Below are 18,282 nucleotides of genomic sequence, written 5' to 3' on the forward strand. Positions count from 1 at the left end.
ATTGCGGATGAGCAAGGAGGTTTCAGAGTGGGTAGGGGATGTGTAGAGCAAGTGTTTACATTGAAGCATATATGTGAACAGTATTTAGATAAAGGTAGGGAAGTTTTTATTGCATTTATGGATTTAGAAAAGACATATGATAGAGTGGATAGAGGAGCAATGTGGCAGATGTTGCAAGTGTATGGAATAGGTGGTAAGTTACTAAATGCTGTAAAGAGTTTTTATGAGGATAGTGAGGTTCAGGTTAGGGTGTGTAGAAGAGAGGGAGACTACTTCCCAGTAAAAGTAGGTCTTAGACAGGGATGTGTAATGTCACCATGGTTGTTTAATATATTTATAGATGGGGTTGTAAAAGAAGTAAATGCTAGGGTGTTCGGGAGAGGGGTGGGATTAAATTATGGGGAATCAAATACAAAATGGGAATTAACACAGTTGCTGATGATACTGTGCTTATGGGAGATTCTAAAAACAAATTGCAAAGGTTAGTGGATGAGTTTGGAGGTGTGTGTAAAGGTAGAAACTTGAAAGTGAACATAGAAAAGAGTAATGTGATGAGGGTATCAAATGTTTTAGATAAAGAAAAATTGGATAACAAATCGAGGAGGAGGAGGATGGAAAAAGTGAATGTTTTCAGATACTTGGAAGTTGACGTGTCGGCAGATGGATTTATGAAGGATGAGGTTAATCATATAATTGATGAGGGAAAAAAGGTGAGTGGTGCATTGAGGTATATGGAGACAAAAAACGCTATCTATAGAGGCAAAGAAGGGAATGTATGAAAGTATAGTAGTACCAACACTCTTGCATGGGTGTGAAGCTTGGGTTGTGAATGCAGCAGCGAGGAGGCGGTTGGAGGCAGTAGAGTTGTCCTGTCTAAGGGCAATGTGTGGTGTAACTATTATGCAGAAAATTCGGAGTGTGGAAATTTGGAGAAGGTGAGGAGTTAATAAAAGTATTAGTCAGAGGGCTGAAGAGGGGTTGTTGAGGTGGTTTGGTCATTTAGAGAGAATGGATCAAAGTAGAATGACATGGAGAGTATATAAATCTGTAGGGGAAGGAAGGCGGGGTAGGGGTCGTCCTTGAAAAGGTTGGAAGGAAGGGTTAAAGGAGGTTTTGTGGACGAGGGGCTTTGGATTTCCAGCAGGCGTGCATGAGCGTGCTCGATAGGAGTGAATGGAGACGAATGGTATTTGGGACCTGACAATCTGTTGGAGTGTGAGCAGGGTAATATTTAGTGAAGGGATTCAGGGAAACCGGTTATTTTTACATAGCCGGACGTGAGTCCTGGAAATAGGAAGTACAATGCCTGCACTCTAAAGGAGGGGTTCAGGATATTAGCAGTTTGGAGGGATATGTTGTGTATCTTTTTACGTATATGCTTCTAAACTGTTGTGTTCTGAGCACCTCTGCAAAAACAGTAATTATGTGTGAGTGAGGTGAAAGTTTTGAATGATGAAAGTATTTTCTTTTTGGGGATTTTCCTTTCTTTTTTGGGTCACCCTGCCTCGGTGGGAGACGGCCGACTTGTTAAAAAAAATCTTCATGCGGCCTCCATGCAGCAGTGAAGATATAAACTGGTCATTAGGTAAGACAAGTAAAACCTGATTGTTTAAGATAACTGCACAATTCTTAACACTGTACAAGTAATACTGACTTACCTGAATTACTCATGTATAAAAGGAGTATTAGTTAAAGTGTGGGCTGCTGAACTAGGTTTCACATTGTGGATGGATGCAGGATTATTACCGCGTGTTGTCGATAATTGGTGGTTCTACCTTGACCGAAACTAACTAAACACTCGTCAGTCGAGTTCACCTAGACCCCAGCTATCTCAAATCTAGTAATAGAAGACTCCTCTTCGACAGGGCTGTAATACTGCTAAGCTTACTGACTACCGGTTACTTACCAGTCTGATGTGTCTCATGGTACATGATGCCTGGTTCATCACCCAGACTGAAATATCCAGCATGCTCAGTCTCTGGCGGAGTGAACGCTGGCCTCGACGGTACTTGCTGCCCATGGCTGACTGACTAATGACCAGTTCAGGGATTCCACTTTGCCTATGCTAGGTTCCTACCTACCTTGAACAAGATTATGGATTGCAGTCTATATTGGACAAGGTTGCAAGATGAAAAAACGAGTACTAAAGACGTCAAGGCAAAACGTCCATTTACTCTTGTCTTGCCTAATGAGCGGTAGTGGAGGTGGCAAAGTCATCTTCACTACACTTGACTGTGAATCCACAAATCACTTATATGAGTCTTCAATGCTTCCACGCCAGGCATCCTTTGCTAGACGCCAGGACACCTCAACATGACGTTCTTCGAAGCCAGACTGCCGTCAATGGCTTTCAAAATCGTAAGCCTGAAGGATCTAGGCTGAGTTGCCAGTGACGGCAAAAAATAAATACTGATCAAGTGAGAATGTCAGTCTCTATGTCATTCACAAATTCGAGGTTCTTAAACGTAATGGATCAAGGTCTAATGACTTGACATTAAGTCACTGATAACTTATATATATCAGAGAAGGATGTTCTGGTATATCACAGCTCCTAAGAAGGGAGAGTCGGTTAACCAACTCTCCCTTCTCCACTGGTGAGGGGCCAACGGTCACGGTGACCCTGGGGTCAGGTACTCTTCCCTAGGGAAGGAAATGGTGAGAAAGACCAAGGGAATAAAATTTCACCACACTACAACTGATTGACTCAAGAAATTGTAATGGCACGATTGCAAACAAACCATGATACGTACCGTGGTTTGTTTGCAATCGTGTCATTACGGTTTCTTGAGTCATGATGATGGCTTTGAGAGGACTTGAGTTAGAGTTCGTCACGGCCACGCTGGCGGGAGATTCATCTGTAAAAACTTTCATTTGTTGTCACAGTGGTGCCTATGCTAATCTTTCTATGGTGTATAAATATACCTAGTTGGATGAATCTTATTGTGGCCAGCTGGCCCAGTGACTGCAATAAGTGGAGTTTTACGAGTGACTCGTTTAGAGTTCAATCCCCGCCCGTACCGTGGTTTACAGCTGATGGAAATGGATGAGCCTCTGAGTCTGTGCTATAGAACCTTGGGTCCCATTATTAATTTTCCAAGATTTATCAATTACCTTACATTATTCTGCATCACGATATTTGCTACCACCGAGCCCCAAGAGTGACTGCCTGGATACCCAGGATTTGAACATCTCAAGTCCAGGTAAGGTTGCCAATATTTATGGTTTGCATAGGTGAGACAATGACTGTACCTATGCTGCTTATGCCTATATTCCTAATCTGACTTAACTGTCTACATTACAACCTTAAGCTAACCACTAAACTTACTAAAGACTTCGTTAATTAGTTTACAACTTATGATAAAGGTTTAAGTTACCTAAGACCTCTACAGTCCTGACCATACCATTCACGCCAGGGTGTATGGCCACTATCTTCCCTAATAATCATCGGGACTTCGGACCATCATCATCAATTATCATTGTGTCACCAAGTTGTAGTGACATCATGCCATCAGGGGCCTCGGCCTCTAAAAAGGGTTATCTCAGTGACGTAATTCTCTCCCATTGCTCAGTAACACCATTAAAATATTCAACTTCTGTCTGAGTTGGTTTAAGTCAAGGTAGGTAAGATCTAGGAATTCATAATGTCGCACTGGCAGTACTGGCTCAAGTCGTCCGCAGATGAGGGGTGACGGCCTCTATTATGAACACAGGTGTAAAATGGCTTGCACACCTTGCCTTGTTAAAGGCAACAGCAGTTATATGAATTGTATTTCCTTAACCAAATTAGCAAGCTGGTATTTACAACATGTTCACTATTTATAATACGTACAGTAATATAAGAGCAAGTGTACAACATGATGATCAAAATAGCAGAAATGCAAAAGCCAGAGAAAGCCCCGTGAGCGACCAGCAGCCCAGACAAGTCTGCCAACACCAGCATCACAAGTAAACTACATTGCTTCACATCTTTGGTGGGCTTGTCTATGATTGACCAATGAACCGAGGTACTGATATAACGATGGGGCCCCTATTGATCAATAAATCCTTAGTACCTGGTTCGTTAGTCGGGAGGTAGCCTATATGGGAATGTGACGCAAGCCGAATAAAGTGTAACATACTCGCAGCATGCCACAGGTTCAGTACCTCTTAATTGTCCAGATAATCACTGACATACATCAGAGGAAAGTTATTGATTTTCTTCCCGACTTTAGTCACTACCATCCAGAATTCTTCAAAGTCGATTCTCTTACGGTGAAGAGTCTTCAGGCATCGTTTCACAACGCTTATAAAGCCCTCATAAAATCCTCCCTAGTAGGAAGCTCTGGGAGGTAAGTGTTTCCAGTGGCAGCATCGCTGATTCAACATCTGTTGCACCTCTGATTTTTCAAATATCTGTTTGAGGTAAATTGCACTGGTGACATAGTTTGATCCGTGTCTGAAAACATTAATCTGGGACATGAATTTCTCGTTGCAAATTTCCTGAACAATTTAATGAAGACTTTAGCAATCATGTCAGTTTTATATTACTGATGTTATATGACAGCAAAAAGTTGATGAATAAGACACATGCAATGCTTGGGTAGCTTTACTGCAGAAACGTTTCGTCTACACAACAGGCTTCTTCTGTTGAGTACAGGAAGCAGTAGAATTCTAGAAGTAGTAGAAGTTGTTTTTAACGTGATCAATCTGTCACCCTCGGTGGGGGCTGGTTAGTCCCTCAAGCATCAAGCAGAGGCATGCGGCCATACCTTATATACTAGAGTAGAGGTAAGATAAAGCAGCTGGAGTTGAAGCCACAGGTGAGCGTGGCCCATTAGTGGATGTAGGTCATGCTAAACAGAAGTTCTCCAAAGATGTAAAAGAATTCCCCTTTACTAAGGCATTATGGTGTTGCTATGTCAGACAAATTTCATATTACTGATGGTATACAGGGCCTATGTGGCATTTGTGAGGCCGAGTGGACTAGTGTTGCCTGGGAATCTTGACTGTCCCCAGTAGTAGTTTCTAATCCAGCTGACTGCGCGATCTTTGCGTTTGTAAACTGATCTCCCGTTTTGCGTTTAGGTTCGAGTCTCCTTGATCGTGGTTCTTGCATTTCTAGCATATATATATATATATATATACATATATATATTATATACTACACATGTGCATCTACCTTGGCTGATACCCATCTCCAATACACCAGGGAGGAAGTAGGGGCAGCCACCAGCTTAGTCCCAAAAGTCTAGAAAATATGGAAATATATGGGAAAAGAGTGCATTTAATATATAGCTGGATGAAATTTTCTCATTATAATGAGTGATATATATATATATATATAAACACTGATCTCTGGATCTAATTTATATAAACCAAAGGAAATATTCATATTTTCAAAGCTGCTTTTTATGAAACAAGATTCAGTTATATTCCTGTCAACCATGGACTTGTTTGATACAACTTTCTCAACTTTTTCAAAATCAATTGGATGGTTAAAATCTCTTACGTGAATAAATAGAGCATTGGAATCTTGTCCAATTCTAATGCTATATTTATGTTGTTTTAATCTTAGTTCGAGATTTTTACCAGTTTGACCGTAATAAACTCACATCTGCCAGCATTTTGGGGGGAATTCTTTATCAAAAGTTTTTTTTTACTGTATCAAGATTTTTAAATACAACTTTGATATTAAAAGTCTTAAGAAGAGAAGGCATATCAACCAAGTTTTCATGGTAAGGGAGAACCAACATAATTTTAGTAGAATAAGGCTGGTTGTCCCTTTTTGGATTGTAAAAAGTATTTCTAGCAATTTTAAAAGATTTATCAATTACGTTTCTTGGGTATTTCACTATCCTTTTGCAGTGGTTGTTTTGCATATATATAGTTATAAATATATATATATATATATATATATATATATATATATATATATATATATATATATATATATATATATATATATATATATATATGTATGTATGTATGTATATATGCAATAAGATCACAGTAAACAGGTGATTTTAAAATATGCAAAACAACCACTGTGAAAGAGTAGTGATATTCCAAGCGCTTTCCTGACTACTCACATTGTCAAGGAACTATGAAAGTAATACATCAAAGGAAGGCAATTAAAGGGCTTAGACCACACCTCACAGTCAACTCCCAAAACAAAGAAACACCTGACGCGGGACAATACCGGACTCATGAGAAAAGAGGACCATTGCAGTAGGTCCGCTGGTCCAACTAGACAGGTCCTCACGACAACCCACTAACAAATTATTCTACCCAAGAAATAAGGTTTATTATTTGTCCAGTGTATTATTAATAAAATTTGGTTAGAGTTTAATAATACATTGGACAAATAATAAACCTTATTTCTTGGGTAGAATAATTTGTTAGTGGGTTGTCGTGAGGACCTGTCTAGATGGACCAGCTGACCTACTGCAGTGTTCCTCTTTTCTCATGAGTCCGGTATTGTCGCGCGTCAGGTGTTTCTTTGTTGTGGGAGTTGACTGTGAGGTGTGGTCTAAGCCCTTTCATTGCCTTCCTTTGATGTATTACTTTCATAGTTCCTTGACAATGTGAGTATTCACGAAAGCGCTTGGAATTTCACTACTCTTTCACAGTGGTTGTTTTGTATATATATATATATATATATATATATATATATATATATATATATATATATATATATATATATATATATTACACACACACACATTCCTAGTAAAGTGAATGGTACTGTTATTATTGAAAGAGTTGAGCGTTAGATGGAGAGCAGGATCACAGATAAATAAGGAAGTTTTAGGAACGGTAGACGGTATGTAAACCTAGTGTTTACAGTGAAGCGTATAGGTAAACAGTTTTTAGATAAGGGTAAAGAGGTTTTCGTTACATTTAAGGGTTTGGAAAATACATATGACAGGGTAGATAAAAGAGCAAGGTGGCAGATGTTACAAATTTGTGGAATAGGTGGTAGATCATTGAAAGATGTTAAAAACTCTTAACTGGCAAATATGTTTATAGATGGGGTTGTAAGAGAAGTGATTGTTTGGGTGTTGGCAAGAGGTATTAAGAGATAAAGAATCTAACACAAAGTGGGAGTTCTCACAGTTGCTTTTTGCTGATAACACCGCTTTTGGGAGATTCTGAGAAGTTGCAGAGGTTAGTGAACGAGTTTGGTGGGGTATGTAAAAAAATAAAATTAAAAGTGAATGCAGGAAAGAGCAAGGTGATAATAACAAAAAGATTAGGTAATGAAGGATTGGATATCAGATTGGGGGGAGGGAGTATGGAGGAAGTGAACGTATTCAAATATTTTAGAGTGGACTTGTCAGCAGATGAGCTTATGTAAGATAAGGTGAATCATAGAACTGATGAGGAGAAAAAGGTGAGTGGTGCACTGAGGAGTCTGTAGAGACAAAGAACTTTATCCAAGGAAGCAATGAGGGGAATGCATGAAAGTATAGTTGTACCAACGTCTTATATGGGTATGAAGCATGGGTGGTGAATGTTGCAACAAGAAGGCTGGAGGCAGTGAGATGTCTGCTGTCTTCAGTATTATAATTAATTTCTGTATTCGAGTGATGGATCCTGCACCACAGGTAAAACGTTTAGTCAGTAAAACTACCCAGTATTGCACAGCTGTCTCCCCCACAACAAGGGAGACAGAAAGAAGGTGCTGGTTTATCCGCCGTACCTGAACATGAAGCGTCACAAGGGAGGCAAAGAGTAGCAGCTGACACACAGAGTACCTGACACAACAAGCCTCACACGCTGAGGAAGTAATTTCCCTGCTATATTACATGTAAAGGGTGGCACTGCTGCAGTCCCTACTGCATACGCTATCATGTAAGTGAACAAATAACAAGTTGGCATCGTCCTGACAGACTGGTTATACTGTACTTGTGATGTAATAGGGGTGCCAGACTGGCGTGGCTCTACTGCAGGTGTTGAGGTGTACTAGGGAGTGTCAGATTGGTGCGTTCAAGACACATCTGTTGAGACACACTGCAGGAGCTGAAACATGCAACTGAGAGAATCAAGTTAAAAGCTAAGTTCTGGGAGGAAAGTAAAGGTTACCATTATCTCCATTACATTCATGTGACAATGCGAGAACCGCAAGGGTGTGACAGCACCTGGAAAGGGGTAGGGGTGGGGGAGGAAAGATGTAATCAGGCATGAGCCACAGAAAGAGAGGGTAGTCCCAGTTTCTTGGATCATGAGCCCATTACCAGCACCAAGGCAGCCCTTCCTTGAAGAGTACTGGGAGCCAGAGTGGGGCGGAGATGACAGCATGATGCACCAGCCACCAGGGTCAGTGTACGGCGGGACGTGGTAGAGAGTGTGTGTGCGTATCTCTCTGTTGCTTTCCTGGGATACACGCTCCTGAGTCAGCTGTGTTCACTTCTGTGTTAGTAGTAACCGACTGTTTTGAAGTTTGTGTTCGTAATGGATTTTATCGGCCAAAAAAGAAAGTTTGCTCAACTCTGCATAAATGCTTTAATTAAAAGTGAACCAATAATAAATAACATCAAACTTGGAATGATGTCTGACGTGGTAAAAGTGAAGATAGCAGCAACACTACGATACATCCATGTCAAACATTTTCATGTACAGAGTATCAGACAATATTTACCAGTTGGTGACGACCTGACCTGATGATTATGACCAGGGCAGACACTGACCTGGTTGTTGTGACCAGGGCACACACTGGCCTGGTTATTGTGATCAGGGCAGACACTGACCTGGTTATTGTGACCAGGGCAGACACTGACCTGGCCATTGTGACCAGGGCAGACACTGACCTGGTTATTATGACTAGGGCAGACACTGACCTGGTTATGACCAGGGCAGACACTGACCTGGTTATTGTGACAAGAGCAGACACTGACCTGGTTATTGTGACCAGGGCAGACACTGACCTGGTTTTTGTGACCAGGCCAAACACTGACCTAGTTATTGTGACAAGGGCAGTCACTGACCTGGTTAATGAGACCAGGGCAGACACCGACCTGGTTATTGTGACGAGGGCAGACACTGACCTGTTTATTGTGACCAGGGCAGACACTGACCTGGTTATTGTGATCAGGGCGGACACTGACCTGGTTATTGTGACCAGGGCAGACACTGACCTGGCTATTGTGACCAGGGCACACACTGACCTGGTTATTATGACTAGGGCAGACACTGACCTGGTTATGACCAGGGCAGACACTGACCTGGTTATTGTGACCAGGGCAGACACTGACCTGGTTATTGTGACCAGGGCAGACACTGACCTGGTTATTGTGACCAGGGCAGACACTGACCTGGTTATTGTGACCAGGGCAGACACTGACCTGGTTATTGTGACCAGGGCACACACTGACCTGGTTATTGTGACCCGGGCAGACACTGATCTAGTTATTGTGACTAGGGCAGACACTGACCTGGTTAATGTGACCAGGGCAGACACCGACCTGGTTATTGTGACCAAGGCAGACACTGACCTGGTTGTGACCAGGGCAGACACTGAACTGGTTATTGTGACCAGGGCAGACACTGAACTGGTTATTGTGACCAGGGCAGACACTGACCTGGCAATTGTGACCAGGGCAGACACTGACCTGGTTATTATGACGAGGGCAGACACTGACCTGGTTATTGTGACCAGGGCAGACACTGACCTGGTTATTGTGACCAGGGCACACACTGACCTGGTTATTATGAAAAGGGCACACACTGACCTGGTTATTGTGAGGGGCAGACACTGACCTGGTTATTGTGACCAGGGTAGGCACTGACCTGGTTATTATGACGAGGGCAGACATTGACGTGGTTATTGTGACCAGGGCAGACACTGACCTGGTTATTGTGACCAGGGCAGACACTGACCTGGTTATTGTGACCAGGGCAGACACTGACCTGGTTATGGTGACCAGGGCAGACACCGACCTGGCTATTGCGACCAGGGCAGACACTGACCTGGTTATTATGACGAAGGCAGACACTGACCTGGTTACTGTGACCAGGGCAGACACCAACCTGATTATTGTGACCAGGGCAGACACTGACCTGGTTATTGTGACTGGGACAGACACTGACCTGGTTATTGTGACCGGGGCAGACACTGACCTGGTTATTGTGACCAGGGCAGACACTGAACTGGTTATTGAAACGGGCAGACACTGACCTGGTTATTGTGACCAGGGCAGACACTGACCTGGTTATTATGACGAGGGCAGACACTGACCTGGTTATTGTGACCAGGGCAGACACTGACCTGGTTATTGTGACAAGTGCAGACACTGACCTGGTTATTGTGACCTGGGCAGACACTGACATGAGTGTTGTGACTGGGGCAGACACTGACCTGGTTAATGTGACCAGGGCAGACAATGACCTGGTTATTGTAACCAGGGCGCACACTGACCTGGTTATTCTGACCGGGGCAGACACTGACCTAGTTATTGTGACTAGGGCTGACACTGACCTGGTTAATGTAACCAGGGCAGACACCGATCTGGTTATTGTGACCAGGGCAGACACTGACCTGTTTGTGACCAGGGCAGACACTGAACTGGTTATTGTGACCAGGGCAGACACTCAACTGGTTATTGTGACCATGGAAGACACTGACCTGGTTATTGTGACCAGGGCAGAAACCGACCTGGTTATTGTGACCAGGGTAGAAACTAACCTGGTTATTTTGACCAGGGCAGACACTGACCTGGTTATTGTGGCCAGGGTAGACACTGATCTGGTTATTGTGACCAGGGCAGACACTGACCGGGTTATTGTGACCAAGGCAGACACTGACCTGGTTACTGTGACCAGGGCAGACACTGACCTGATGACTGTGACCAGGACAGACACTAACCTGGTTATTGTGACCAGGGCACACACTGACCTGGTTATTGTGACCGGGGCAGACACTGACCTAGTTACTGTGACTAGGGCAGACACTGACCTGGTTAATGTGACCAGGGCAGAAACTAACCTGGTTATTTTGACCAGGGCAGACACTGACATGGTTATTGTGACCAGGGCTGACACTGACCTGATGACTGTGACCAGGGCATACAATGACCTGGTTATTCTGACCAGGGCACACACTGACCTGGTTATTGTGACCGGGGCAGACACTGACCTAGTTATTGTGACTAGGGCAGACACTGACCTGGTAAATGTAACCAGGGCAGACACCAACCTGGTTATTGTGGCAGACACTGAACTGGTTGTGACCAGGGCAGACACTGAGCTGGTTATTGTGACCAGGGCAGACACTGAACTGGTTATTGTGACCAGGGCAGACACTGACCTGGTTATTGTGACCAGGGCAGACACCGACCTGGTTATTGTGACCAGGGCAGAAACTAACCTGGTTATTTTGACCAAGGCAGACACTGACCTGGTTATTGTGACCAGGGCAGACACTGACCTGACGACTGTGACCAGGAGACACTGGCCTGGTTATTGCGACCTGAACAGACACTGACCTGGTTATTGCGACCTGAACAGACACTGACCTGGTTATTGTGACCGCGATAGATACTGGCCTGGTTATTGTGAGCAGGGCAGACACTTACCTGGTTATGGTGACCAGGGCAGACACTAACCTGGTTATTGTGACCAAGGCAGACACTGACCTTGCTATTGTGACCAGGGCAGACACTGACCTAGTTATTGTGACCAGGGCAGACACTGACCTGGTTATTGTGACCAGGGCAGACACTGACCTGGTTGTGACCAGGGCAGACACTGAACTGGTTATTGTGACCAGGGCAGACACTGAACTGGTTATTGTGACCAGGGCAGACACTTACCTGGTTAATGTGACCAGGGCAGAAACTAACCTTGTTATTTTGACCAGGGCAGACACTGACCTTGTTATTGTGGCCAGGGTAGACACTGATCTGATTATTGTGACCAGGGCAGACACTGACATGGTTATTGTGACCAGGGCTGACACTGACCTGATGACTGTGACCAGGGCAGACAATGACCTGGTTATTGTGACCAGGGCACACACTGACCTAGTTATTGTGACCGGGGCAGACACTGACCTGGTTTTGGTGACCAGGGCAGACACCGACCTGGCTATTGCGACCAGGGCAGACACTGACCTGGTTATCATGACGAAGGCAGACACTGACCTGGTTATTGTGACCAGGGCAGACACCAACCTGATTATTGTGACCAGGGCAGACACTGACCAGGTTATTGTGACTGGGACAGACACTGACCTGGTTATTGTGACCGGGGCAGACATTGACCTGGTTGTGACCAGGACAGACACTGAACTCGGTCTTGTGACCAGGGCAGACACTGACCTGGTTATTGTGACCAGGGCAGACACTGACCTGGTTATTGTGACCAGGGCAGATACTGTCCTGGTTATTGAAACGGGTCAGACACTGACCTGGTTATTGTGACCAGGGCAGACACTGACCTGGTTATTATGACGAGGGCAGACACTGACCTGGTTATTGTGACCAGGGCAGACACTGACCTGGTTATTGTGACAAGGGCAGACACTGACCTGGTTATTGTGACTGGTGCAGACATTGACCTGGTTATTGTGACCTGGGCAGACACTGACCTGGTTATTGTGACTGGGGCAGACACTGACCTGGTTATTTTGACCTGGGCAGACACTGACCTGGGTATTGTGACCGGGGCAGGCACTGACCTGGTTATTGTGACCGGGGCAGACACTGACCTAGTTATTGTGTCCAGGGCAGACACTGACCTGGTTAATGTAACCAGGGCGGACACCGACCTGGTTATTGTGACCAAGGCAGACACTGACCTGTTTGTGACCAGGGCAGACACTGAACTGGTTATTGTGACCATGGAAGACACTGACCTCGTTATTGTGACCAGGGCAGACACCGACCTGGTTATTGTGACCAGGGCAGAAACTAACCTGGTTATTTTGACCAGGGCAGACACTGACCTGGTTATTGTGGCCAGGGTAGACACTGATCTGGTTATTGTGACCAGGGCAGACACTGACCGGGTTATTGTGACCAAGGCAGACACTGACCTGGTTACTGTGACCAGGGCAGACACTGACCTGATGACTGTGACCAGGACAGACACTAACCTGGTTATTGTGACCAGGGCACACACTGACCTGGTTATTGTGACCGGGGCAGACACTGACCTAGTTACTGTGACTAGGGCAGACACTGACCTGGTTAATATGTCCAGGGCAGAAACTAACCTGGTTATTTTGACCAGGGCAGACACTGACCTTGTTATTGTGGCCAGGGTAGACACTGATCTTGTTATTGTGACCAGGGCAGACACTGACATGGTTATTGTGACCAGGGCTGACACTGACCTGATGACTGTGACCAGGGCATACAATGACCTGGTTATTGTGACCAGGACACACACTGACCTGGTTATTGTGACCGGGGCAGACACTGACCTAGTTATTGTGACTAGGGCAGACACTGACCTGGTAAATGTAACCAGGGCAGACACCGACCTGGTTATTGTGGCAGACACTGACCTGGTTGTGACCAGGGCAGACACTGAGCTGGTTATTGTGACCAGGGCAGACACTGAACTGGTTATTGTGACCAGGGCAGACACTGACCTGGTTATTGTGACCAGGGCAGACACCGACCTGGTTATTGTGACCAGGGCAGAAACTAACCTGGTTATTTTGACCAAGGCAGACACTGACCTGGTTATTGTGACCAGGGCAGACACTGACCTGATGACTGTGACCAGGACAGACACTGGCCTGGTTATTGCGACCTGAGCACACACTGACCTGGTTATTGTGACCGCGATAGATACTGGCCTGGTTATTGTGAGCAGGGCAGACACTTACCTGGTTATCGTGACCAGGGCAGAAACTAACCTGGTTATTGTGACCAGGGCAGACACTGACCTTGCTATTGTGACCAGGGCAGACACTGACCTGGTTATTGTGACCAGGGCAGACACCGACCTGGTTATTGTGACCAGGGCAGACACTGACCTGGTTGTGACCAGGGCAGACACTGAACTGGTTATTGTGACCAGGGCAGACACCGAACTGGTTATTGTGACCAGGGCAGACACTTACCTGGTTAATGTGACCAGGGCAGAAACTAACCTTCTTATTTGGACCAGGGCAGACACTGACTTTGTTATTGTGGCCAGGGTAGACACTGATCTGATTATTGTGACCAAGGCAGACACTGACATGGTTATTGTGACCAGGGCTGACACTGACCTGATGACTGTGACCAGGGCAGACAATGACCTGGTTATTGTGACCAGGGCACACACTGACCTAGTTATTGTGACCGGGGCAGACACTGACCTAGTTATTGTGACTAGGGCAGACACTGACCTGGTAAATGTAACCAGGGCAGACACCGACCTGGTTATTGTGGCAGACACTGACCTGGTTGTGACCAGGGCAGACACTGAGCTGGTTATTGTGACCAGGGCAGACACTGAACTGGTTATTGTGACCTGGGCAGACTCTGACCTGGTTATTGTGACCAGGGCAGACACCGACCTGGGTTATTGTGACCAGGGCAGAAACTAACCTGGTTATTTTGACCAGGGCAGACACTGACCTTGTTATTGTGACCGGGGCAGACACTGACCTAGTTATTGTGACTAGGGCAGACACTGACCTGGTTAATGTAACCAGGGCAGACACCGACCTGGTTATTGTGGCAGACACTGACCTGGTTGTAACCAGGGCAGACTCTGAACTGGTTATTGTGACCGGGGGAGACACTGAACTGGTTATTGTGACCTGGGCAGACTCTGACCTGGTTATTGTGACCAGAGCAGACACCGACCTGGTTATTGTGACCAGGGCAGAAACTAACCTGGTTATTTTGACCAGGGCAGACACTGACCTTGTTATTGTGGCCAGGGTAGACACTGATCTGGTTATTGTGACCAGGGCAGACACTGACCTGGTTATTGTGACCAAGGCAGACACTGACCTGGTTATTGTGACCAGGGCAGACACTGACCTGATGACTGTGACCAGGACAGACACTGGCCTGGTTATTGCGACCTGAACAGACACTGACCTGGTTATTTTGACCGCGACAGATACTAGCCTGGTTATTGTGAGCAGGGCAGACACTGACCTGGTTATCGTGACCAGGGCAGACACTAACCTGGTTATTGTGACCAGGGCAGACCCTGACCTTGCTATTGTGACCATGGCAGACACTGACCTGGTTATTGTGACCAGGGCAGACACCGACCTGGTTATTGTGACCAGGGTAGACACTGACCTGGCTATTGTGACCATGGCAGACACTGACCTGGTTATTGTGACCAGGGTAGACACTGACCTGGTTATTGTGACCAGGGCAGACACTGACCTGGTTATTGTGACTGGGGCAGACACTGACCTGGTTATTTTGACCTGGGCAGACACTGACCTGGTTATTGTGCCCGGGGCAGACACTGATCTGGGTATTATGACTAGGGCTGGTATTGACCTGGTGGTGGTAACAGTCACAGGTGACTACAATCAGTCATCCTTCAGTGTATTAACTTTCTCCACCACCAAACACTCATCGACCAATATCTATCGTCTACACTGAATGTTCAGAAAAAAAAACTTATCGTATCACTAACTTAGGTTGAAACTAGTGCTTGGTAACTCTTCATAGTTAGATTATATCAAGTCAATCCAATTTCTGGGGTTCCTACAACAGCTTATCTCCCATTGCATATCTTATTAAAGTTTATATAAAAATATGTGTAAAACGTTTCCAATTTGAGCTTATTTTTCGGTTTAATCTCTGCGTTTCACTCTCCCTTGGCGTTTTATGACTCTCTGATTTTGGGTTTCTTCCTAATTGTCTCTCTCACCCCATCACACATCCCCGACTCCACACATCCCCGACTCCACACATACCCGACTCAACACATCCCCGACTCCACACATCCCCGACTCCACACATCCCCGACTCCACACATCCCCGACTCCACACATCCCCGACTTCTTTTCTCTCATCATATATGTATCTTCTAGTCTCCCACATAAAATACAACAAATAACATTGCTGATAATGAGGAGCGAGAGTACATTCTTCCGTTTATTAAAATAATCTAAGCTCAGCAGAACAGTTGTTCCCATGATTTATCCTTCAGTTCCTTTCATGAGGAACACTAAAGTACTCCTCATATACCCCATATAAATTTTTTATTACCAAACCCCCCAAAATAATGATAAAAAATATGTTCTACTGCCCTAGATTCGCAAAAAATCATTATTTTATTATTTATTAATTACTAAAAATATTGTAATAAAGTTGGTAGAATTACCGACAATATGTAAAGTACAAGGACACAAGTGCAACTAATGTGACATTTATTGTGGCAACGTTTCGCTCTCCAGGAGCTTTATCAAGCCATGGCTTGATAAAGCTCCTGGAGAGCGAAACGTTGCCACAATAAATGTCACATTAGTTGCACTTGTGTCCTTTTACTTTACTAAAAATATTTATCATCCTGTATTTTTACATAACTTAACAGTAGCTAATTACTTAATTAGTCACATAACCTTAAAATAAATCTGAACTGGAATGGGAAGAACATCTCAAAGGAAAGAGCGGCTTATTGCGAGGTTGTGTTACGGACAAGACGCACTTTATATCTGGGTCGGCAGCTCACTGTTCCGACTTTTATTGTTTTATCAGTAGAAGGATGAAGAAACATGACTGGTATAAATACTATATGTTGCAGGAAATGTCAGGAGAACTCTTCGGTCAACCTCGCTGACTATTGAACACAAAAGATATAATGAGGACAACCATAATATAGTCAACGACTTTTCTTGATAGTAATCTTCAGGAGTAGAAGCGCTTCAGAAATCAAAGAATTCGTCTTGACTTCTACGGGAATAGTAGCAGCATTTGCAAGAATACTTTACCTTCTTTCTGTGTTGCCTACTCTTGCACTAGTTGGTAAATGTCTAGGTTTATGCCTGGACCGGCATAAACCTTGACATTTACCAACTGGGCATCAGGTTTCTTTTATATTTCCTGACTCATCTGGTTGACCTGGTTCACTCCTTGAATGATGTAGCTCCTAAACTTCGTCTTACACAGAAAGCGTGAAAGTTACTTTGATCCCGATCCTCGTACTTTACTGCATGATCCTCGTACTTTACTGCATGATCCTCGTACTTTACTGCATGATCCTCGTACTTTACTGCATGATCCTCGTACTTTACTGCATGATCCTCGTACTTTACTGCATGATCCTCGTACTTTACTGCATGATCCTCGTACTTTACTGCATGATCCTCGTACTTTACTGCATGATCCTCGTACTTTACTGCATGATCCTCGTACTTTATTGCATGATCCTCGTACTTTATTGCATGATCCTCGTACTTTACTGCATGATCCTCGTACTTTACTGCATGATCCTCGTACTTTACTGCATGATCCTCGTACTTTACTGCATGATCCTCGTACTTTACTGCATGATCCTCGTACTTTACTGCATGATCCTCGTACTTTACTGCATGATCCTCGTACTTTACTGCATGATCCTCGTACTTTACTGCATGATCCTCGTACTTTACTGCATGATCCTCGTACTTTACTGCATGATCCTCGTACTTTACTGCATGATCCTCGTACTTTACTGCATGATCCTCGTACTTTACTGCATGATCCTCGTACTTTACTGCATAATCCTCGTACTTTACTGCATGATCCTCGTACTTTACTGCATGATCCTCGTACTTTACTGCATGATCCTCGTACTTTACTGCATGATCCTCGTACTTTACTGCATGATCCTCGTACTTTACTGCATGATCCTCGTACTTTATTACATGATCCCAAAGCTTTATTGCATGATATCCGTGCATTATTGCATGATCTCCGTGCTTTATTGCATGATCTCCGTGCTTTATTGCATGTATTACGTGATTGTGTTGCCATGTTTTTGCAGATATGTATGTACTCACCTAAATGCACTCACCTAATTGTGACTGCATGGTTCGATTCATAGCTCCTGGCCCCGCCTCTTCGCTGGTCGCTACTATGTCCACTCTCTCTCTGCTGCATGAGGTTTATTGTACATACCTCTTCTTAAAGCTATGTATGGATCCTGCCTCCACTAAATCACTCTCTAGTCTGTTTCACTTCCTGACCACTCTATGACTGAAGAAATACTTCCTAACATCCCTGTGACTCATCTGAGTTTTCAACATCCAGTTGTCACCCCTTGCTGCTGAGTCACATCTGAAGCATTCTGTCTCTATCCACTTTGACAGTTCCTCTCAGTATTTTATGTTTTGTTATCATGTCCCCTCTA

This window comes from Cherax quadricarinatus, chromosome 9, assembly GCF_038502225.1.
Source record: "Cherax quadricarinatus isolate ZL_2023a chromosome 9, ASM3850222v1, whole genome shotgun sequence".
NCBI classification, from domain to species: Eukaryota; Metazoa; Arthropoda; class Malacostraca; order Decapoda; family Parastacidae; genus Cherax; species Cherax quadricarinatus.